General features: G+C 38.7%; 1 protein-coding gene across 2 annotated transcripts in view; it reads left to right on the top strand.

Moving 5' to 3' along the window:
* pou2f2b (POU class 2 homeobox 2b) overlaps positions 1–24,285 on the top strand; it is a 224,473-nt gene that overhangs the window by 71,169 nt on the left and 129,019 nt on the right. The window contains exon 1 of one of the 2 annotated variants that reach the window (XM_057833941.1): positions 20,896–20,992. The exons of the other annotated variant lie outside the window; for it this stretch is intronic. The gene's annotated coding sequence lies outside the window, so the exon portion shown is untranslated. Of the gene's footprint in view, positions 1–20,895; positions 20,993–24,285 lie in introns of those variants that run through there. 2 annotated transcript variants of the gene reach the window in all.

The following is a 24,285-nucleotide window of genomic DNA, read 5'->3' as shown; positions in this document are numbered from 1 at the left end:
AAGATTTCATATGCCTCATGAACAGTCTCGCCAATTTTGAGAATGATCAAACTAATTCCCTAGGTGCCAAGGTGTAAAATGTGCACACTGTAAATCGATAAAAATTTCACATTCAATCCAAAATACCCGATTTCCTGTTGGGTTTGGAATACGCATGCAAGAGACTTTTTGGAGCAGTTTTGTACAAGGTATCGACTCTCCGAATTTCATCCCTCTACGTTGAAAAAACCTAAATGGAGAGGCCTTTTTGAAAATTTCAAGGGGGCGCCACTGAGCCATTTTGTTACATGTTTTCGTAACGTTGCAAGATTATCGAACGTTATGCAAAGCCGCATGTATGTCCAAATTTTTGTGAGTTTTCGTGCATGTTCAAGCCTCCAAATGTGAACTCCTACTGTGAACCGATAAAAATTTCACATTCGATCCAAAATACCCGATTTCCTGTTGGATTTGGAATACGGGTGCAAGAGACTTTTTGGAGCAGTTTTGCACAAGGTATCGACTCCCCAAATTTCATCACTCTCTGTTAAAAAAACCTAATAGGAAACGCCTTTTTGAAAAATTCAAGGGGGCGCCACTGAGGCATTTTGCTACATTTTTTCGTAACATTGCAAGATTATCGAACGTTATCTAAAGCCGCATGTATGTGCAAATTTGTACAAGTTTTTGTGCATATTCAAGCCTCCAAATGTAAACTCCTACTGTGAACCCATGAAAATTTCACATTCGATCCAAAATACCCGATTTCCTGTTGGATTTGGAATATGGGTGCAAGAGACTTTTTGGAGCAGTTTTGCATAAGGTATCTACTCCCCAAATTTCCTTGCTCTATGTTGAAAAAACCCAATAGGAAAGGCCTTTTTTAAAACTTCTTTCTGTCGCCACTAGTTGGCACTGTAGAGTTGATGCAAATGACCCCTACAAGAACCTTCAGGGTATGACTCTCAACAAACACGGGAAGTTTGGCGCAGATATGTTGTATATCTGCCGAGTTATGACTGTTCAAAGTTTTTTGCGTGACAAATTGTTGACGTTCATTTTCACTTTCCTGTTTGGACCCCTCCGCCTCAACGAAACCTCAATATTTTTCATCAGGCACCTGAACACAGGTCTTAAGGCTCCCCTGATGCAGGTTTGAGGTCAACAGATTTTTTTCCCTTGGAGGAGGAACCTGTCTCGTAAAAAAAGGCATTTCCTGTTCTCACTAGGGGGCGCTAGACCTAATGGGTAATATTTCAATGCACTCGTGTTAAGGGTGGGATACCACACATACATGCCAAATATGAAAAAGATTGAACGTTGTGTCAAGGAACTATAAGTCATTTACTGAATTTGTCATTTTGCCGAAAAAATGGTCGACTTTGGCACCACGCCCAGGTCAGACCCGTGAATGAAAACGCACCATTTTCAAAACTTAAGATTTCATATGTCTCCTGAACAGTCTCACCAATTTTGAAGATGATCCAACTAACTCCCTCGGCGAAAAGGTCTCAAATGTGCACCCTGTAAATCGATAAAAATTTCATATTTGATCCAAAATAACCGATTTCCTGTTGGGTTTGGAATATGCGTGTAAATGCTTTTTTGGAGCGGTTTTGGACAAGGTATAGACCCCCCAAATTTCATTGCTCTACGCTGACAGACCCTAATGTTATAGGCCAATTTTAAAATTTCAAGGGGGCGCCACTGAGCCATTTTGTTATATTTTTTTGCAACGTTGCAAAATTATCGAAATTTACAATTTTCCGGACGTATGTGCAAATTTTGGTGACTTTTCGTGCATGTTCAGGCCTCCAAATTGGCCGTTTTCATTTGCCCTGAAAAAAAAAAAAAAAAAAAAAAATAAAAAAAAAAATAATCCTTTGCAAAACAATAGGGCCTTCGCACGCTTAGTGCTCGGGCCCTAATAATAACTAGGCCTGCAAGCAGGACTGAACGGGCCCTCGCAATCTAGCGCAACTCGGACTGTGTGCAGGTCAGGGTGGTGGCAGATCCTCCTCTCTAATCATCTCATTAGAACCTAAGATGCTCGAAAGTAGCCTATATACATTCCCACACCCAAGAGATAAAAACCCCTATTGGAGAGAGTACTACAAAAAAGGAGCCACTACTGAGCTGTGCAGCCAAGCCCTTATTCAAAACCCAAAACTAATCTTCTAAGTGGGCCAATTCGACCAAGTGTGCCAAATATTGTGGCTCTATAAGCTGCCTGAGTCTCTGAAAAAAAATATTTCCTTTAAATGGCGAACAAAGGGTCGTCACGGCAACAGACAGAGACACGTGGACATGGGCCGTAAATAAGTATTTTAATAGGTCTTGAAACTACAATGACCAACCTGAAAAGAACTGAACATGTATTGGAAAAACGAGTGACTTTCTATTGCCACTAGTTGGCGCTGTAGGTTTGATGCAAATGACCCCTACAAGGCCCTTCAGGGTATGACTCTCAACAAGCACGGGAAGTTTGGCGCAGATATGTTGTATATCTGCCGAGTTATGACTGTTCAAAGTTTTTGGAGAGAAAAATTGTTGACAGTCATTTTCACTTTCCTGTTTGGACCCCTCCGCTTCAACGAAACTTCAATATTTTTCATCAGGCACCTGAAGACAGGTCTTAAGGCTTCCCTTATGCAGCTTTGAGGTAGATTGATTTTTTCCCTTTAGAGGAGGAGTGTGTCCCGTAAAAAAAAGGGCATTTCCTGTTCCCACTAGGAGGCGCCAAGCACAAATGGTAAATTTTCAATCCAGTCCTGCTCAGGCTGGTATACCTCACACACATGCCAGATTTAAAATAGATTGAACGTTGTATGAGGGAGTTATCAGTCATTTTCCGAATTCGGTGTTTTGGCGAAAAAATGGCCGACTTTGGCACCCCGCCCAGGTCAGGCCCGTGAATGAAAACACACCATTTTGATAACTTAAGATTTCATATGCCCCAATTTTGAGAATGATCAAACTAATTCCCTAGGTGCCAAGGTGTAAAATGTGCACACTGTAAATCGAAAAAAATTTCACATTCAATCCAAAATACCCGATTTCCTGTTGGGTTTGGAATATGCATGCAAGAGACTTTTTGGAGCAGTTTTGTACAAGGTATCGACTCTCCGAATTTCATCCCTCTACGTTGAAAAAACCTAAATGGAGAGGCCTTTTTGAAAATTTCAAGGGGGCGCCACTGAGCCATTTTGTTACATGTTTTCGTAACGTTGCAAGATTATTGAACGTTATGCAAAGCCACATGTATGTCCAAATTTTTGTGAGTTTTCGTGCATGTTCAAGCCTCCAAATGTAAACTCCTACTGTGAACCGATAAAAATTTCACATTCGATCCAAAATACCCGATTTCCTGTTGGATTTGGAATATGGGTGCAAGAGACTTTTTGGAGCAGTTTTGCACAAGGTATCGACTCCCCAAATTTCATCACTCTCTGTTAAAAAAACCTAATAGGAAACGCCTTTTTGAAAAATTCAAGGGGGCGCCACTGAGGCATTTTGCTACATTTTTTCGTAACATTGCAAGATTATCGAACGTTATCTAAAGCCGCATGTATGCGCAAATTTGTACAAGTTTTTGTGCATATTCAAGCCTCCAAATGTAAACTCCTACTGTGAACCCATGAAAATTTCACATTCGATCCAAAATACCCGATTTCCTGTTGGATTTGGAATATGGGTGCAAGAGACTTTTTGGAGCAGTTTTGCATAAAGTATCTACTCCCCAAATTTCCTTGCTCTATGTTGAAAAAACCCAATAGGAAAGGCCTTTTTTAAAACTTCTTTCTGTCGCCACTAGTTGGCACTGTAGAGTTGATGCAAATGACCCCTACAAGAACCTTCAGGGTATGACTCTCAACAAACACGGAAAGTTTGGCGCAGATATGTTGTATATCTGCCGAGTTATGACTGTTCAAAGTTTTTTGCGTGACAAATTGTTGACGTTCATTTTCACTTTCCTGTTTGGACCCCTCCGCCTCAACGAAACCTCAATATTTTTCATCAGGCACCTGAACACAGGTCTTAAGGCTCCCCTGATGCAGGTTTGAGGTCAACAGATTTTTTTCCCTTGGAGGAGGAACCTGTCTCGTAAAAAAAGGCATTTCCTGTTCTCACTAGGGGGCGCTAGACCTAATGGGTAATATTTCAATGCACTCGTGTTAAGGGTGGGATACCACACATACATGCCAAATATGAAAAAGATTGAACGTTGTGTCAAGGAACTATAAGTCATTTACTGAATTTGTCATTTTGCCGAAAAAATGGTCGACTTTGGCACCACGCCCAGGTCAGACCCGTGAATGAAAACGCACCATTTTCAAAACTTAAGATTTCATATGTCTCCTGAACAGTCTCACCAATTTTGAAGATGATCCAACTAACTCCCTCGGCGAAAAGGTCTCAAATGTGCACCCTGTAAATCGATAAAAATTTCATATTTGATCCAAAATAACCGATTTCCTGTTGGGTTTGGAATATGCGTGTAAATGCTTTTTTGGAGCGGTTTTGGACAAGGTATAGACCCCCCAAATTTCATTGCTCTACGCTGACAGACCCTAATGTTATAGGCCAATTTTAAAATTTCAAGGGGGCGCCACTGAGCCATTTTGTTATATTTTTTTGCAACGTTGCAAAATTATCGAAATTTACAATTTTCCGGACGTATGTGCAAATTTTGGTGACTTTTCGTGCATGTTCAGGCCTCCAAATTGGCCGTTTTCATTTGCCCTGAAAAAAAAAAAAAAAAAAAAAAAAAAAAAAAAAAATAATCCTTTGCAAAACAATAGGGCCTTCGCACGCTTAGTGCTCGGGCCCTAATAATAATAATAATAATAATAATAATAATAATAATAATCCTTTGCATTACAATAGGGCCTTCGCACTATGCACTCGTGTTAAGGGTGGGATACCACACATACATGCCAAATATGAAAAAGATTGAACGTTGTGTCAAGGAACTATAAGTCATTTACTGAATTTGTCATTTTGCCGAAAAAATGGTCGACTTTGGCACCACGCCCAGGTCAGACCCGTGAATGAAAACGCACCATTTTCAAAACTTAAGATTTCATATGTCTCCTGAACAGTCTCACCAATTTTGAAGATGATCCAACTAACTCCCTCGGCGAAAAGGTCTCAAATGTGCACCCTGTAAATCGATAAAAATTTCATATTTGATCCAAAATAACCGATTTCCTGTTGGGTTTGGAATATGCGTGTAAATGCTTTTTTGGAGCGGTTTTGGACAAGGTATAGACCCCCCAAATTTCATTGCTCTACGCTGACAGACCCTAATGTTATAGGCCAATTTTAAAATTTCAAGGGGGCGCCACTGAGCCATTTTGTTATATTTTTTTGCAACGTTGCAAAATTATCGAAATTTACAATTTTCCGGACGTATGTGCAAATTTTGGTGACTTTTCGTGCATGTTCAGGCCTCCAAATTGGCCGTTTTCATTTGCCCTGAAAAAAAAAAAAAATAAAAAAAATAAAAAAAAAAATAATCCTTTGCAAAACAATAGGGCCTTCGCACGCTTAGTGCTCGGGCCCTAATAATAATAATAATAATAATAATAATAATAATAATAATCCTTTGCATTACAATAGGGCCTTCGCACGTCTAGTGCTCGGGCCCTAATAATAATCCTTTGCAAAACAATAGGGCCTTCGCACGTCTAGTGCTCGGGCCCTAATGATAAAAAACATTGTCACCTGCATGTCCATACTGTTCAGTTATGGATGTGTTCTAAGTCAAATAAAATCAAATCAACTTTTATTTGTTTAGACCAAATCACAACAACATTTAACTCAATATTTTAAAGTGCAGTAGCCCTACGCTGGATTTCGAGCTACTTGAGCATTGTAGTACTCATACGAGAAATATATTTAACAAACTTTTCCAGCGATATTTCGTTGTGTAAATGCATTTTTAATGAACATAAAAATATGTAGACTGTTGAAACATTGGAAAAACTAGCATTTTTGTCTTCCAACTCGAAGAGTCTGTCTGCGGTTCGCTAGAGAGAATTTGGATGATCCTGAAGAGGACTGGGAGAATGTGTTATGGTCAGATAAACCAAAATAGAACTTGTTGGTAGAAACACAGATTCTCGTGTTTGGAGGAGAAAAAATACTGAATTGCATCCGAAGAACACCATACCCACTGTGAAGCATGGGAGTGGAAACATCATGCTTTGGGGCTGTTTTTCTGCAAAGGGACCAGGACGACTGATCTGTGTAAAGGAAAAAATGAATGGGACCATGTATCGAGAGATTCTGAGTGAAAATCTCCTTCCATCAGCAAGGGCATTGAAGATGAGACGTGGCTGGGTCTTTCAGCATGACAATGATCCCAAACACACAGCCAGGGCAACAAAGGAGTGGCTTCGTAAGAAGCATTTCAAGGTCCTGGAGTGACCTAACCAGTCTCCAGATTTCAACCCCATAGAAAATCTGTGGAGGGAGTTGAAAGTCCGTGTTGCCCAACGACAGCCCCAAAACATCACTGCTCTAGAGGAGATCTGCATGGAGGAATGGGCCAAAATACCAGCAACAGTGTGTGAAAAGCTTGTGAAGAGTTACAGAAAACGTTTGGCCTCCATTATTGCCAACAAAGGGAACATAACAAAGTACTGAGATGAACTTTTGGTATCGGCCAAATACTTATTTTCCACCATGATTTGCAAATAAATTCTTTAAAAATAAAACAATGAGATTTTCTGTTTTTTTTTCTTCCACATTCTGTCTCTCATGGTTGAGGTTTACCCATGTTGACAATTACAGGCCTCTCTAATATTTTCAAGTGGGAGAACTTGCACAATTAGTGGTTGACTAAATACTTATTTGCCCCACTGTACAATATAACAATCCCCATAGGCTTTTATGTCCTTTATCCTCTGCAAAATGGGCCGTCTTGTTCGCTTTGGTCTGTTTTATATGGTGTGTATTGTTAGAAAAGACTTCCCCATCAAACAAAACTGAAAATGCAAAAACAACTGGTTAATTCACACACTTACATTTTGCAGTCGACGACTCTGACTTAAATGTAAATTTTGAAAATCTATAAAACATAAACCATAAGGATCTGCAGAACCAGGATCCACCAAGATGCAGAAAAAAAGTCAATATACAGTACACACACTATGTATTCAATGAGAAACATTATTTACACACATTCACTCTCCCAGTTGAATGACTACTTTTATTACACATACCACACATATTATAGCATATAGTATACAGTCCAGCCAATAAAATGCAGTTATTTCCAAGAATCCGTCCGGGCACATTTTCAACATGTCTGCTGGAAAAAGCTGCAGATTTGGGAGGATTGCGGGGGCGGATCAATAATTGAGTAATTATAAGCCGGATCAGAGGACCGATGGTGGGGGTGGCGGCCATGTTGATGTAGCGTGTGCTGGTGTGTGCGGCCCCGCAATGACTCACTTTATGGCTGAAGTCGGCTTTATGAGGGATGGACAGATATTGGAAATGTCAGAGATGGAATGCGCTGTTTTGTCTTTGCCTTGTTATTTCGCATGCTGTGTGTGTGTGTTGGTGTGTGTATCTGTGTTATTTGTGCCTTATGACTGTGTTAGGTATTGGAGACCCGCTGGACTCCAAGTCTTCCATGCCCACTGGTGTTTCTCTGAAGGTTGTGGGCCTAATTGGCTGTATCCTCCTGTGTGTGTGTGTGTAGGGGTGTGTGTGAGTTTCCATGCATGCATGAGCACTGTAATAAAGTGTTGCCATGTGGGTTAAACTGCGCATGAACTGGCAAACTTTTGTTTCGTCTACTGTATACAGTAGGTGTACATTTATCATTTGTTTGTGCTTCTATCTAGTTTGTACATCTTTGTATTTTCACAAGGAGGGTTTTAAGCATGTCTAAGGGTGTTTTACTGTGAATTCCAAGTTTGTGAGAAAGGTTAACTCATTGGTTGCCATTGAGGGTGATTTTTCAGCTAGAGTGAAAGTTTCTCAAAAACAGGCAGCTTTTTGCTATTTTTTTCTCTTATGATGATAGGTCTACTCAAAAGCAGGCTCAAACATAAATTTAGGATGGAAACCTTGATGTGAAGCTTTTTATGTTAGAGTTTATGATAGGGCTGTCAAAATGATCGCGTTAACGGGCGTTAATTAATTTTTAAAATTAATCACGTTAAAATATTTGATGCATTTAACGCACATGCCCCGCTCAAACAGATTAAAATGACAGCAAAGTGTCATTTCCACTTTTTACTTGTGTTTTTTGGTGTTTTGCCGCCCTCTGCTGGCGCTTGGGTGTGACTGATTTTATGGGTTTCAGCACCATAATTATTATTGACATCAACAATGGCGAGGTACTAGTTTATTTTTTGATTGAAAATTTTACAAACTTTATTAAAACGAAAACATTAAGAGGGGTTTAAATATAAAATTTCAATAACTTGTACTAACTCTTTTAAGAACTACAAGTCTTTTTATCCATGGATTGCTTTAAAGCAGTAATGTGAAGTAATTTCTTCACATGCCAAATAGGGTCACAAGTAAAGTAATTAAACATTGTCCAACAAATAAAGCATGAAAAAATAATTTATATGTTGTATATTTGACAAAATAATCGCGTTTCCGAAGTTCGAGCCTGAAAGGGGACGAACCCGGAAGTGATACGTCACACCGGGAACGCGATGGCACCTCCATACATACGGCCGCCACACAAAGCCCTTCAAACAATGATTCAAACAGCGATAGATCAAGCGCAAGGGAGGAGATTCAAGTTTTTGAAGAGTTGGAGGAAGAAGAGGAGATTGGAATTTCATGTCATTAGCCAGACGCTAATCATGATGCAAACAATGTGCCTAGACTTCCTGACATGGAATGGATACAAGACCCATCGAGATTACAACATTGGTAAGATATAGGCTGTTATTGTTTTCATGATTTGAAGATGCAGATATTTGCACACAATTTTATGTTTTTGTCTATCTGATGACATTGTTAAAAAAAAATAATAATCAGACTTCATGTTCATTTTGGCAGATCCGGCAGCTCTCGTGCATATAAAATAATAATATAAAAACGTTGGGGGGAAAGAAGGAGATGAGTCATTGTTATATCTTGACCGAGTGACCCACACGACACCTTTATTGGCTTTTACAACTTTAATCAACGTCTTGCCAAGTGACTCTGAACAATTTTTCTCTATTTTAGTGAAGGAGTAAGGCACAAACAATAACACATCTAAATGACATGCGTACACTCTACTGGTGAACTCCCGTATTACAACTAAATAAAATCCACTATATCACAGTCGCCGATTGCTTTCTCCACTTTATTGTGGCAACAATAAGAAAACAAAGTGGCGTCTAATGGCGTGAGGAAATGTAGTTTTTTTCACACAAGCGAACAGATTACAAAGCACCACTTCAGTGTTGTCCCGAGACTACATTTCCCATGATTCACTGCGTGGCCTGGGCGTTCGCTGATTCGCTGCCAGACATTAAAAGCAACATTTGTCACCTGTCAGCGGCTCTCGCGAAGCGACGAAGCACAAACTAGAAGGCTTCAAAGCGATCACCGTGAAAGAAACGGCGAACCGTACAAATGCAATGCAATGCTTGAAGCATGAAGGTGGAAATACAAATACAGATAAATAAAAAATAAATAAACAAACTCACCGGCGGTGTGTGTCTCTTACTGCAACGTGACCGTGAATTACGCGACGCCGACCCGCTTATGTGCACATCCACACCCCTTTCCTGATTGACAGTGGATTAACCCTTTCGGGCAAGATCGTAGATGACGCACAATTTAAACACGCTTAACATAGCGAACGCAACAACAACTATGATCGGGGATAGCCTCGGCTAACGTCGCTAGCTTATACTGTTCATTCCACAACAGTTGGCAGCTCTGCTTTGACAAAGTCATCAGTCATCTATCCAAAAATCACACACAAATTACTTTTTGGCAAATCCTTGATCATAAGCAGACCGGTTAAGGAAGCAGGCATCTTCGAAGTGTTTGCAGCAGAGAACACTACTCGATGATGGCATGAAATTCATTCGCTTCGTGCGAACGAAAGATGTCCATTTATGTGCCCTGCTATCCTTTGGCCACTCATACAACTTTTTGTTTGAGTGAGAACAAAACATCGCCACACACCGCCATGGCATCTTACCGAGAAGCAATGCAACAAACAATACTGTTCTATGGCGGACTTCCCTCGCACTTCCCGGTGTGACGTAATTTCCGAAGATTTCCAAAGATTGCCGAAGAAAAGCATTTTCGTTGTCAAGGGCGTTGCTATGGGTTAAACAAAGAATCTGGAAGGGTTGCGTTAAAAAAAATAATGAAAATATGCTTATAATTGTTTAGCCATTGATATTATTCAAAAACATGGTTGGCCAACCTTAGTTCACATTTGGCCTTTAACAGAATGTTAATAATGTTAATGCCATCTTGTTGATTTATTGTTATAACAAACAAATACAGTACTTATGTACAGTATGTTGAATGTAGATATCCGTCTTGTGTCTTATCTTTCCATTCCAACAATAATTTACAGAAAAATATGGCATGTTTTATAGATGGTTTGAATTGCAGTTAATTACGATTAATTTTTAAGCTGTGATTAACTCGATTAAAAATTTTAATCGTTTGACAGCCCTAGTTTATGAGTATCGAGGTTTTTAAGCATTTTTTCCCCCCTAGACTTTAACAGTTGAAATACAGCATTGTAAAAGTGCTGCAATAAATTGTTTTTTTTCACCACGTTTAGCTTAACAATTTCTGTTCTGTTTTTATATACCCTAGTTTTTGGAGTAAAAGCTGCACCCAATAAATTTCTAAAGAAAACTGTATTTGTTAACATATCTACTGTAGGGGGCCTCTTTGCATTATGAGGTATTTATACCAAAGGAGAAACAGTTCATTAGGAAGTAAAAATCAATAAATTAGCCACAGTGGGCTATAAAGCGTAGGTTCAGAAGTAGTGGCTTATATTCCGAAAATTACAATTGTTGCAGTGTTTTCCAAATTCATTTGGTATTTTAATTTTTTTAAACAAAAAGGTCAATGTAAGTATTGCGTAATTATGTACCACACTTATAATCAACCCTGAAAGCCAATATATGAATTAAATTGCTAAAGACAAAAACAAAGGTAATTTTCACCATAATTATGGTTAGTTTTAGTTAGCTTTGTGAATTTAAAATGTAGTTCCAACTACCGTTGTTTTCGTCAGCGAAGACGATAGCGAAAATATTTCGTTGCTGAACAATTTTTTCATGACGATGACGAGCTAAAAACATGTCTTGGGAGATGAAAACATAATGAGACGAATGTCAATTTTTGTCTGACGAGATGACAATGAGATGAAAATGCGAAATAGTTTCTGTCATATGTTCACAATGTGTGACATTTTCTTCTTATACGTGTAGTCAGCTTGCAACGCCAGGCTGAAATGACTAAAATATGACAAGACTACTATGTGTTTTCTTCCAAAAGACTAAAACGAAAATTAAAAGGGCAAAAAACAAAACTGGTTCCATCTAGTTTCAAAGATATATATGGCGGAAAACACTCAGTTGACTTGAAGTTCCCTTTTGAGACCCCCAATTTGACCAAATTTCAAAATTGTCCTATATGCATGTGTGGTACATCATTGGAAAGCTTAAAATCTCTATTTGCTGGGGGAAGAAAATTTTTGAACTGGAGGGAATTTAAAAAAAAAAAAAAAATTTAAACAGCAAAACCCTAACTGGAGGCGAGAGCACGCGAGAGCAGAATTAAAGACGCCATGATTTTAACAAGATATTATCGCGTACTAACCTGGTCTTGACCCAAAAACTCCATGTGGCATGTATCATCTAGTGTCAAGACACAGATGTGAATGGCCACAGACGGATTTTTGGATGATTTTATGGGTGAAACATGGTAATATAACAAGGGTCGCGATGCAGAAATCGCAGACATCAAGGAGTGGTCGAGATTTTCTTTCAAATATTTACCGTTTTAAAGGTTTTTTTTTTCAATTTTTCTTTGTTTGGATCTATCATTTATCATCCAACATATCGGAGAAAATGCGACAATAAACAAACAAACAAAAAAACAATTAAGCAATCGTTACGAGGTAGATATCCGTGACATTTTACAGACACCATTTTTTTTTTCATTGTGACGTAATTTGTTTAAATGTATAAAATATGCGAGTTAATAATTCTTTTTTAAGTTTTTTTTTAATTATTATTTTTAAAGAAATATTAGACATCAATCAATGATTCTAAGATAAAAATGACAGACATTTTGATTAATAAATATAATTACTTACTGTATTTTTCGGACTACAAGTCGCACCTGAGTATAAGTCGCACCAGCCATAAAATGCCCAATGAAGAGAAAAAAAACATATAAGTCGCACCGGAGTATAAGTCGCATTTTTGGGGGAAATTTCCTTGATAAAATCCAACACATATAACAGATATGCCATCTTGAAAGGCAATTTAATATAAAAATACAATAAAGAACAACATGCTGAATAAATGTACAGTGTACAGTGCATGAAAAACGAAATGCGAATATACTGTCCTCACCAGGACTTTACGGCTCGGTCCTGGCTATACAGCGAACTCCCAAATGATGATGCTGGACGTCCATATAATTTGCTGAATCAATTTCGTCCTTAATACCAAACAGGTTCGCATCAATGTAAATAAATGAAAATTAGGTGCTCTTACAGCAATGACATAAACGGTTAGCATGCGTTTGCTAGCATTAGCACATTGTTCAAACAACCACACAACTGGCTCTAAGTGTCCGATCGCGGGTGGAAAACACACAACAACAACAGACGATCCACATAGGCTTTGCCTCTGTAGAGATATTTTAAAAGCATAAACAATGAACATAGGTTTGCAGCCGTGTTTTTCTCTCGCTAACTTGCCCACTCACTCACAGCTACGTAGCTGTCCGTCTTCTTCTGGCGTGTGAGCGCTCTTCTTCTCGTAAATAAGTGCGAGTGCGCCCCCACGTGGGTGTGAAAGCGCCACAAACTAAAAGCATGCATTTCAATATAAAAAAGTCAAGAATACAATTTAACACACATTGCCAAAGGCAGAACGCGAACGTGGCCATAGCTATTAAGTTATTAAGATAACTATAGCATAAAGAACATGCTAACAAGTTTAACAAACCATCAGTGTCACTCCAAAACACCAAAATAACATGTGGAATGATATCATAATGTGTTAATAATTTCACACATACAGTGCTGCTCAAAAGTTTGTGAACCCCCTCAACATTTTGGAATTTTCTATTATTTCAACCTGATTTCCTAATCAATCAATTCAGTAGTTTTTTTTTTGTTTTTTTAACAGTTGTGTTGTCGAGACTAAATTAAAAAGAGTTTTCATCAACTGATGTAGGTGCAAAATTGAACTGTTTGGTCACAACCAAAACCGCCATGTCTGGCGAAAAGTCAACACTGCATACCACCAAAAGAACCTTCTCCCAACAGTGAAGCATGGAGGTGGGAATGTCAAGATCTGGGCTTGCTTTTCATCCTCAGGACCTGGACAACTCCACATAGTCCAGGGAATCATGAATTCTGAGGAAAATGTCAAATCCTAGAACATAACCTGACGCCATCTGTTTTGAAGTTAAAGCTTGGCAGAAGGTGGATCATGCAACATGATAATGATCCAAAGCATTCCAGCAATACAACCAAGGAATGGCTGAAAAAGAAGAAGATTCGTGTTCTGGACTGGCCCAGTCAAAGTTCTGACCTAAATCCCATTGAAATGCTGTGGCGGGACCTGAAGCGAGCAGTTCATGCCAGACGCCCATCAAACCTCTCTCAACTGACTGCGTTCTGCAAGGAAGAATGGGCAAAAATCCCCCAAAGTAGATGTGAGAGGCTGATTAGTCACTACAGAAACTGTTTGGTTGAGGTAATCTCTGCAAAAGGAGGCGCAATATCCTATTAACTGAAGGGGTTCACATACTTTTGCACACATGATATCTGAGTTTTTCTTAAATCAACCACTTTTGTTAAATAAAGAATGACAATATAACTATTTCTTTTGTTTCAGTCCATTATTTGGAATGTCAGTATTGTGGATTTGGGTATAACTTAACATTTAATAAGGTTATTTTAGTTTTTTTTACAAAAAATCTGACCATCGCTGTGGGGTTCACAAACTTTCGAGCAGCACTGTAAGTCGCTCCCGAGTATAAGTCGCACCCACAGCCAAAATATGAAAAAAGAAAGAAAAAACACGACTTATAGTCCGAAAAATACGGGTGCCTTGTTTTTATGGCTGGGTTGAAACAAAAGCAGTTGCGCGATGTCTGTAAACGGGGGTTTCCAGGGTAAAAGGGACACAATAAAAATAGTTCAGGGGCTTAGTGCGCCATGAATCTGCTATTGCAGCATATAGACATATTGTTCTATCATACACAATAGTTGTTTTGGCTTAAAATACAGCAGTTTCTTTTAAAGAGGAGTGCAAGAGCAGAAACAGCTTTTTCAGTCTTGTCTGTGTTTTCTGCCATATATAAGCATTAGCCTCTTAGGTCTTATACAACTGTATTGTTGGCTGGCTTTGAATTCTGCAAGTCCAGTCAGTATAGCATGTTCCCTTCAACTGTTCTATCGCATGAAATCATATGATGCAAGTGCCACAAGTGTGTTTGCAAGACCTTTCTGTAAGCGTCAAGACATGCATTTTCATCTTATGTGATTATTTTTCCGCCGTTGACCAAATTGCCCTAACCTTTTCCCCAAGTGGTTCTTCGTCATTGTGTGACCATTGTACACGCGTGGCCCTCCGCGCCACAAAAGCGGTGCTGGGCGTACGGCCTCGTAATGGACCGTGCGTCCAGCGCCCAAGCGTGGCTATTACAATATATACTCGACTGTGTCTACAGCCACTTAGGATGAGTGCTTTTAAATGGCCCCGGAGATGAGAAGAAGAAGAAGAAAAAAGACAAACAACAAACCCATTGGCCTTGCAAAATCCTGTTTCTTTCCAGCGTTCACACTTACTGTGGTGCAATATCTTTGATTGTACTGTATGGACCTTCGCCTTAGCTCTAGTGTCCGTTTGCTCTGTGACATTCGTAAAGTCAAGGAGATATAATGGAGCTCTGCTCTTTGCTCTGGATAAGGAATCAACAGTGTTCGTGAAACATTGACGTTCTACTAAAAGTGATTCAGTTTGCCAGTGTTGATCGTTAACATATAAAACATACCGTACAGTGTATCACAAAAGTGAGTACACCCCTCGCATTTCTGCAGATATTTAAGTATATCTTTTCATGGGACAACACTGACAAAATGACACTTTGACACAATGAAAAGTAGTCTATGTGCAGCTTGTATAATAGAGTTAATTTATTTTCCCCTCAAAATGTGGCCATTAAAATCCAAACCCTTGGCAACAAAAGTGAGGCCACCGCATGGGAACTACATACATCCCTAAATGTCCGAATTGAGTACTGCTTGTCATTTTCCCTTCAAAATATCATGTGACTTGTTATAGGAGTGCTGTCAGCATTGCTGCAGAGATAGAAGAGGTGTGTGTGTGTGTGTGTGTGTGTGGGGGGGGGGGGGTCATTCCCACCACCATGCTTGACTGTAGGCATGACACACTTATCTTTGTTCTCCTCACTTGGTCGCCGCCACACATGCTTGAGACCATCGGAACCAAACAAATTAATCTTCGTCTCATCAGACCATAGGACATGGTTCCAGTAATCCATGTGCTTTGTTGACATGTCTTGAGCAAACTGTTTGTGGGATTTCTTGTGTACCGACTTCAGAAGAGGCTTCCTCCTGGGGTGACAGCCATGCATACCAATTTGATGTAGAGTACGGCCTGTGTTGTCACAGATTACTTGAAAAAGTAATTTAATTACTGATTACTGATTACACCCCAAAAAAGTAATCTAGTTACTTGACTGATTACTTCATTATCAAAGTAACTAAGTTACTTTAAAAGTAATCTATCAGTTACTTTTGACCCATTTTTCTCCCTTTGCCGCCTCAACATAAGAATGACAACAGAAAAATGTCATCACATGTAATTGACTTTCCGATGATTGAATTTAAAGGGAAATATCAGAATTTTTCACATAAGCACCGTTGACTCGCGCTAGCTTAGCCACTCCGGAGCCCTGAAACTAACAAATATCTGACAAACTGCTTGGAATTTGTTGAAATCAACTCCACCGACCAATTAAACCCCACTAACTCCAAGAATAAGCCTAATGTCAAAATTTCTCAATTTGGGTTATGGTTGACAGCATTTCAGTGCCAATGCAAAACAATGCAAACTGACTGCACAATAATCAACAACACACAAGTGGATTGTACAGTGCAATAAACACAAAGTTGGTGGCGGGCACGGATGCGCGTGCACAACCCGGAGGTACTCCTCTCAATACACACGCGGTCAATTTGGCCACAAAACGTGGCGGCATCTAAGCACTTTACACTCAATCGGACTTACAACACATCCCACAGATGATAAACGAACAAATCACCTCACGGCATAAATGTGCAACACGCATATGATGTAAACAAAGCTTGCCAACTTGGAGCGATGACTGCCCGTCGTTGCTACGGCAAAGCTACAAAATGGCCGCGCATGTAGGGGGTCCAACCTTTTGCTGATACCCTCCGGAATGAAGGAAAAATACTCACCTTCATTCATGGATATCCACAGATCAACATTCCCTAGCAACGTCTCAACACTCAGCTCGAATGTCCACCCGCCTGGCCCACGCCTTTCTCAGTCCCACAACACATGTGACGCGAGACCAAAGCAGGAAGTAGCTGAGAGGTTGTCATGGAAACACGTACCGGGAACCTTTTATTTTAGCATTTTCTATTCAAAATGCTCTTCGTACATGACTACAATATTCTTCGTTCTACATACATTATGAGGCAATGAAAAAATAGTAACGCAGAGACACTAAGGAAACTAACTTTAATCAGATTACTGGTGTAGAAAAATGAACGCGTAAGATTACTCGTTACTGAAAGACAGTAATCAGATTACAGTAACGCGTTACTAACTAACGCGTTACTGACAACACTGAGTACGGCGTATGGTCTGAGCACTAACAGGCTGACCCCCCACCTCTTCAATCTCTGCAGCAATGCTGACAGCACTCCTATAACGAGTCACATGACATTTTGGAGGGAAAATGACAAGCAGTACTCAATTTGGACATTTAGGATTGTACGTAGTTCCCAAGCGGTGTACTCACTTTTGTTGACAGGGGTTTGAATATTAATGGCTACATTTTGAGTTATTTTGAGGGGAAAATAACTCTACTATATAAGCTGCACACAGACTACTTTTCATTGTGTCAAAGTGACATTTTGTCAGTGTTGTCCCATGAAAAGATATACTTAAATGTCTGCAGAAATGCGAGGGGTGTACTCACTTTTGTGATACACTGTATTTTTCGGTCTATAAATCGCACCTGAGTATAAGTCGCACCAGCCCAAAAATGCACAATGAAGAGGAAAAAAAAAAAACATCAGTCGCACCGGACTATAAGTTGCATTTTGGGGGGAAATTTACTTGATAAAATCCAACACATAGAACAGATATCTCATCTTGAAAGGCAATTTAAAATAAAAATACAATAGAGAACAACATGCTGAATAAGTGTATAGTATGATAATGTTACATGATGCATGAACAACGAAATGCGAACGTGGCCGGTATGTTACATAGCTATTAAGAGCTATTCAGATAACTATAGCATAAAGAACGTGCAAACAAGTTTACCAAACCATCAGTGTCACTCCAAAACACCAAAATAACATGTGAAATGATATAATAATATGTTAATAACTTCACACATAAGTCGCTCCAGAGTATAAGTCGCACCCCCAGCCAAACTATGAAAAAAAAACTGCGACTTATAGTCCGAAAAATACGGTACTCAAAAAAGGCTCCAAAGACATCATCCGGTTCTTTTGACTTTACTTGATTTTTTTGTTCGATAAGTATTCCCACTTTTAGGGCCTCATTTGCGTGCCTTTCCCAATCATGTCTGATCAAATGAAATAACCACACACTTAACTCATTTGCTGTCATTGACGGTCATAGATGTCCAATCATGTGGCTATTTTCATCCATCTGCTGTGAATTGGAATGAGATTATCAATAGCAGACGTCCAATCCGTTTTAACTGGGAGGGTGGATTCGCTGCCAACCCTCCCACTTCAAATGGATTGGACGTTTGTCGCAGGCAATGGCAGCCAATAAGTTAAGCAGTAGTAAATCCGGGTTACTGTATCCAAGATGCACCTATGCTCAGTTTTTTGTTTTACGGCGACGACTGGAGATTTTTAGTATTAAATGGGCCTTTGCAAGGAAAAGGCCCAGAGAATAAAATTCCTTTTTTATTTCTGAATGGCGTTTCCTCAGTGCGCCGCACAGCCCGAACCGTTTGACCGATAGGCACCGTTCGAATATCGAAATGGCCGGAATTTTCGTGCGACTTAGGGAATTTTTAGAATGAGCCCCTAAAATTTTCCGTTCACCTGTAAACGCAGGTTTAAAAAAAAAAAAAAAAAAAAAAAAAAAGAATAAATAAATAAATAAGGTTTTCAAAATGCTACTTGTCCTACAATTTTTGACCAAATCGCAAAATTTTCACATAAACAATTTCTGGACAGTTACCAGCATAAAATTTGTCTACAGAATTTGGCAAAAACTTACGGTTCCCCCAACATTTGCCAGAAACTTGCCCCTTTGTTTCTAATGGGATGCCATTGACAGCCATGTATACGTCCAAATTTCCTATTCATTTTCAATGGCTGGAAAATGTAGGTGCTTGTGATTTTTGACCATTTACCATGACAGCCAATTGACATTCAACTGGCACCCAAGTAAGTCGATGCCACTGACACCCATGCACGTCCATGCCATTGACGGCCATGTACGTCCAAATTTCCCATTGGTTTTCAAGACTTGTGTGGTTGTGATTTTTAACCAAAAACTTACCATTACAGCTCATTAACATTCAACTAGCACCCAAGTAAGTCAATGCCATTGACAGGCATGCAACCGGACGTGTCCCCGAATTGTCCCAAATCAACATAAAGTCACCTGATAGATCTGTACCTACCGCAGCAAGGCCTCATCGTAATTTCTCCAGAAATTTCAGTTTCTAGTTATGGGTGTGATCCACCAATTCTATGACAAAGTGATATAAAATCAATTCTTTAGATACCAATATAATATTTGCCGATATTACAAAGTCTGGCATGTTTGGATTTCAAGAGATTCCGATCGATTAATTACGATTTTATGTACACTTTTACCAGTTATATTTCCCTTAAAAGAATAAAAAATGTTTTTTGGAAACAATTTGATGCTTAGACATTTCACACATTGGAATGAAGACTATTCTTTAAAAAACAAACAAAAAAAGGCATATCTGGAGTGTGATGTTGATAAATGTTTTGCTTTCCACTTGATTTTGATTGGATCATTGTATAACCAATTTATGTATCGTTCTAGAATGATTTATCGTTAAACTCCCAATGAGGCTGTAACATAACAAAAGATGAAAAAATGTGCTGTGAATATTTTTCTGGTGCACCATACAGGTATCGTATCAGGATCAGTAAATATCTACAGTTGCTGTTCAGTATTCAAGTACAAACTATTGATTATTACGGTTATGTGGTCTCTCTGCTTTTAAGCGACTCCAACACAACTATCACATTGCAATTGTAGAAAACATCAATACTGTTAAAAAAATAAAAAAATAAAAAAAAGGAAAAAAACGCAATAAAGTAGTTCATAACTGTGCCACGTACAGTACATCATCCTGAGCAGCTTTGAATCAATATTTATCAAATAACATGACAAAAATGTAAACCAGTGCAGTAAAATACATCATACTCACCAAAGTAAAATTATTCATGTGCACAGATGGCTCCAGAGGTGTTTTGTATTTGATCATCTAGAACAGGCTGGCATCAAATGATCACTGCCACCTTTTCCAGTCAAAATTGATCAGATTTCTATCACTGCCAATGTCAGTAAACAAGATAAGTTAGGGGATGTTTGTCCGACAAAGTTACCAAGGTTGGTTAAAAACATACACAAAGTGTAGTTTTCTTTGCTTCTGTCAGCTCTCCCAATTCAAACGGATTGGACGTTCATCGCCGTCAATGGCGGCCACTGAGTTAAAATGCGTGAAAATGTAATGGTGGTTCCATAGAGAGTAAATGCTTGTCACCAGAGGTGGGTAGTTACCAGTGTTGTTAATTTTACTTTAAAAAGTAATTAATTACAGTTACTTCTCCTAAAAAGTAATTGCGTTAGTAACTCAGTTGCCTGAATGTAAGAGTAATTAGTTACTTGGCAAAGTAACTAGTGATAATTTTCTTTCTTTTTTTTTTCTCAAAAAAAAAAAACAAAAAACCAAAAAAAGGGTTTGGGGGACAATTGGCCCTAGCCCAATTCTTTACCCTCCACTTAACTAGACACAAGGGTATTGCAATAACTAGATAGTAACCTTTGCTATGTGTGGAAGTCATTTAAAGCTGTGAATCAACCGTTAAAGTTAAAATTGCTCCCGTTATTGCATTAGTGCCCTTCTGTCTACTTTAAACATGTATAAGTTTTAAAACTGTTTCATCATTTAAAGATAGATTTAAGTTAAGATTTTGCCGATTTAGGAGCATTTTAGATTAAAACAAAAAAAAGTTACTTAGGTTCGCTAGGAAGGATCTCTACATCAGAGCCTTCTTGAGAGGTCTACTGCTTTAAGATGGCGGCTGTTTACTAACGCATGAAGTCCTTAAACATGTTGCCAATGCAGCCGTGTCTGTCAATTGCATCTAGTTCTATAATATGATATCTACCATGTCATGTGGGCGTAGTTTGTCGGCTATGGCGACAGTCAGGTATTATTGGAGCCACCTAGCATCGCGGTTGCAACGGCGTCTTCCCCACTCCTGCTCTGCTCTCTCGTCTCCGTGAGTCCGTTTCTCTCACTTTTTTTATTCAACCAACTTAGTAACGCATAGTAACGCACGCCTTTCCCGCCTCAGTAACGGTAACGGCGTTGCCAAGATGAGAAAAGTAATTAATTAGATTACCCATTACTGAAAAAAATAACGCCGTTAGTAACGCCGTTATATTCTAACGCCGTTATTAACAACACTGGTAGTAACAATAGGTGGAGCTTGACTTTCGTGGCGGGGGGGCAAAACATGTTGATGACTCCGAAATGCAGTGTCGGCAATCAAATTAACCTAAAAGATATATGCTCGGATAGTAGCTTAGCCCATGCTCATACATACAGGCATCCGAGCTGTGTGTGTGAGGGCACACATTTTTCTGTCTTACCTAGTGGAGAATTAGACGCTGCATCCTTTTTGACTGAATATTTCAGCCAGGAATATTTATAATACGTTGAAAATTTGTGTTTTGTTTATTTGTTTGTTTCCATCATTTTTTAGGGGAATTTAAATCAGGCTGCTTAGGACAGCTATGATTTTGGCCAAGATTGTTTTCCATTGCATATGGTACATCTGGTGGTGACTCTGTTGTACAATTAGCATCTTTACTGGGGCAAACTGAAACTCCGCTCAGCATTTTGGCAGTGCTCTCCGGGGTTTCATGGTTTACATCTTCAACCATTAGTTCTCGCTCAGTAGTTGTTGTCGCTTTTGAAAGCTTAGGTTTGAAAAAATTACATATATCCATCTTGCATCTTCTGTCCTCAGGTGGTTTTGGCTAAGCAAAGCAAATGACCGTCTCTAAGGTGCTAGTTTATAGACATTTATAGATAATTATAGACAAAATTTATTCCCGGAAAAGTCTTGTTTTTAAAGTGCGTAGAATCCTATTTTGAGACGATTCAACTGTATACAACAATTTGGCAAAGCGCCGATGGCGAGAAGTTAGTTGTGTGACAGCATTTTGGGTTTGCTGATACACTATCCCCACTCGTACATATTTGAGTAGGCATGTGCCGGTATGAGATTTTGACGGTACGATAACCGTGAGCAAAAATACCGCGGTATCACGGTATTGCAATTATAGCTCCAAAATGTGTTATTTTGAGATGTATGAGTTAAAAAAAAAAAACTTTTTTCCATTGAACAGGATTTTTTTTTTCAGAACATAGTTGCAAATTGGAATATGAATGTATTGTTCAAATAAATAAATTATCAATAAAAATTTTTTTTTTTTTAATAAAATTAAAATATAACGTAGACTATACCCACAGCTACAGCTCAAGTTGCTCAAGTTTAGAGCAAGAACAAAATAATTTCTATAAAAAAAAGTAAAAACTCTTCTGATTAAAATTTTAAAAAATTTATACTGCATAATTTTTTTTGAGGATTGAAAGGCTCAAGTGAAGTTTCGCCATTTTCAGCCACTGTGTCAACTCTAGTCTACATGATGTCATGCCTTTGTGTTAGAAAGAACAAAGAATTCAAAAGTTAATAAGTTAGTTAAAAATGTGTAAGTTAAAAGTTTAAAATGTAAATATTGTTGTGGAAAGGTTTCATCTAAAAAGAAAAAAATCATTGGGAGTGAGACCTCTCCTTGATCCAGGGAACATGGATTTGTGCTTAGGGCAAGATCATCTTTCCGCAATTAACGATCTTTGATGCTATGCCTTTTTTCCCCCATTCATTCAAGCGAGTCAAGCTCGTTTTCTCACTCTGCGGCTGTCACACTCGACGAAGTTGCTCTCCCAGCTAAGCCTAGGCTAACATTCGTCTTTTATAAGCTTTTAGTTAGTTTTTATATCGAATTTCAAAGGAAAATGTGTGTTTTGTTTTTGGCGAACTTTTTCCATGGTGCTAATCTGTTTAGCTACTCACACATGGAAAAATACAATTGTACGTTTTAAATGTATTCATTTTGCATATTCCACTTACTACGATTTGAGAGCTCAATAAATTGAAGAAAAGAACGCCTTATGTTTGGAGTATTTGTTTAGGGTTTGCTGGCTGTTTAGCCGATAGTCACTTTCACACACAGCAACAAAGGGGAGGGGGTGAGCGCTTCCGCGCCACGCCACTTCTGGCTGCATTTTTGACACATGAAAAATGGCGAATACCGTACTACGGTCTGACGGAAAATTTTAGTGGTTTTGAAACCGCGACGTTTTCACACCACGGTAAACCGTGAAACCGGTAACCGGCATATGTCTATATTTGAGTAAGACTGTCTTTACGGATATGTACAACAGTGCCCGTCAATATATAGTTGCCGACTTGGCTGCTACGAATAACCTCGTTTTGACAAAAGCATACCTGTCAACCCGAGGCCGTTGGCAATCTTACAAATAGTGACGTATACCCTTACAAATTGGTGACTAATCTTACAACGTTGTATATAGCGTGCAATATGAAACTAAAATAAAACCCAATTTTTAAAATAATATGAATTTATTGGTAGTTTTGTAATCAAAAAATCAATATCTTGAGCTACATCATGATTACTAAAATTTAACAGTGACTTTTGTTATAATTGTATGTAGCACTTTTGGCAATTTCTACCATGTCCTGATGGCTGCACTTCATGGCACTTCAGCTCTCAATTCAGTTTGACTTGGATGTAGTTCGTTAGTGTGTCCAATTATAAATTAAAATGGTTAATTGATAAAATTAACGTACCGATGCAATCTTTGAGTCAGGGAGCATTTCTTTTACTAATTCTTAGAAGTGATCAGCAATAGTTGCGGGCAAATTGTGTTCGGCAACAAATTGGCAGAATAAAATCTCCGCTTTCGTCACTTTTCATTCTGCAGACTTCATCTTTATGACCACTATTGTTAATCATACTTCTAAAAAGTAATTAATTAGTTACAAATTGCTTCTCCCAAAAAGTAATTGAGTTAGTAACTCAGTTACCTGAAGGTAAGCGTAAATACTTACTAGGCAAAGTAACTGGTGTTACCTCTCATGTTTTTTTTTTCTCCATTAAAAAAAAAAAAAAAATAGATAAAACATGGTAACCTTTGCTATGTTTGGAAATCATTTAATGTTGTGAATCAACTGTTAAAGTTGTTAAAATTGCTACCGTTTTTGCATTAGTTCCCGTCTATCTACTTTCAACATGTGAAAGTTTGAAAACTGTTTCATCATTTAAAGATAGATTCAAGACAAGATTTTTCCGATTTTGGTGTATTATACATAAAAAGTTACTTAAGTAAGTTCGCTAGGAAGGTTCACTACAACAGAGCCTTTCTGAAAAGTCTACTGCTCCAAAAGGGTGGCTGTTTATTAACGCCGCTGTCTGTCATTTC

Source organism: Corythoichthys intestinalis, chromosome 4 (genome assembly GCF_030265065.1).
Source record: "Corythoichthys intestinalis isolate RoL2023-P3 chromosome 4, ASM3026506v1, whole genome shotgun sequence".
Classification (NCBI taxonomy): domain Eukaryota; kingdom Metazoa; phylum Chordata; class Actinopteri; order Syngnathiformes; family Syngnathidae; genus Corythoichthys; species Corythoichthys intestinalis.
This window is presented reverse-complemented; position numbering and strand designations above follow the sequence as displayed.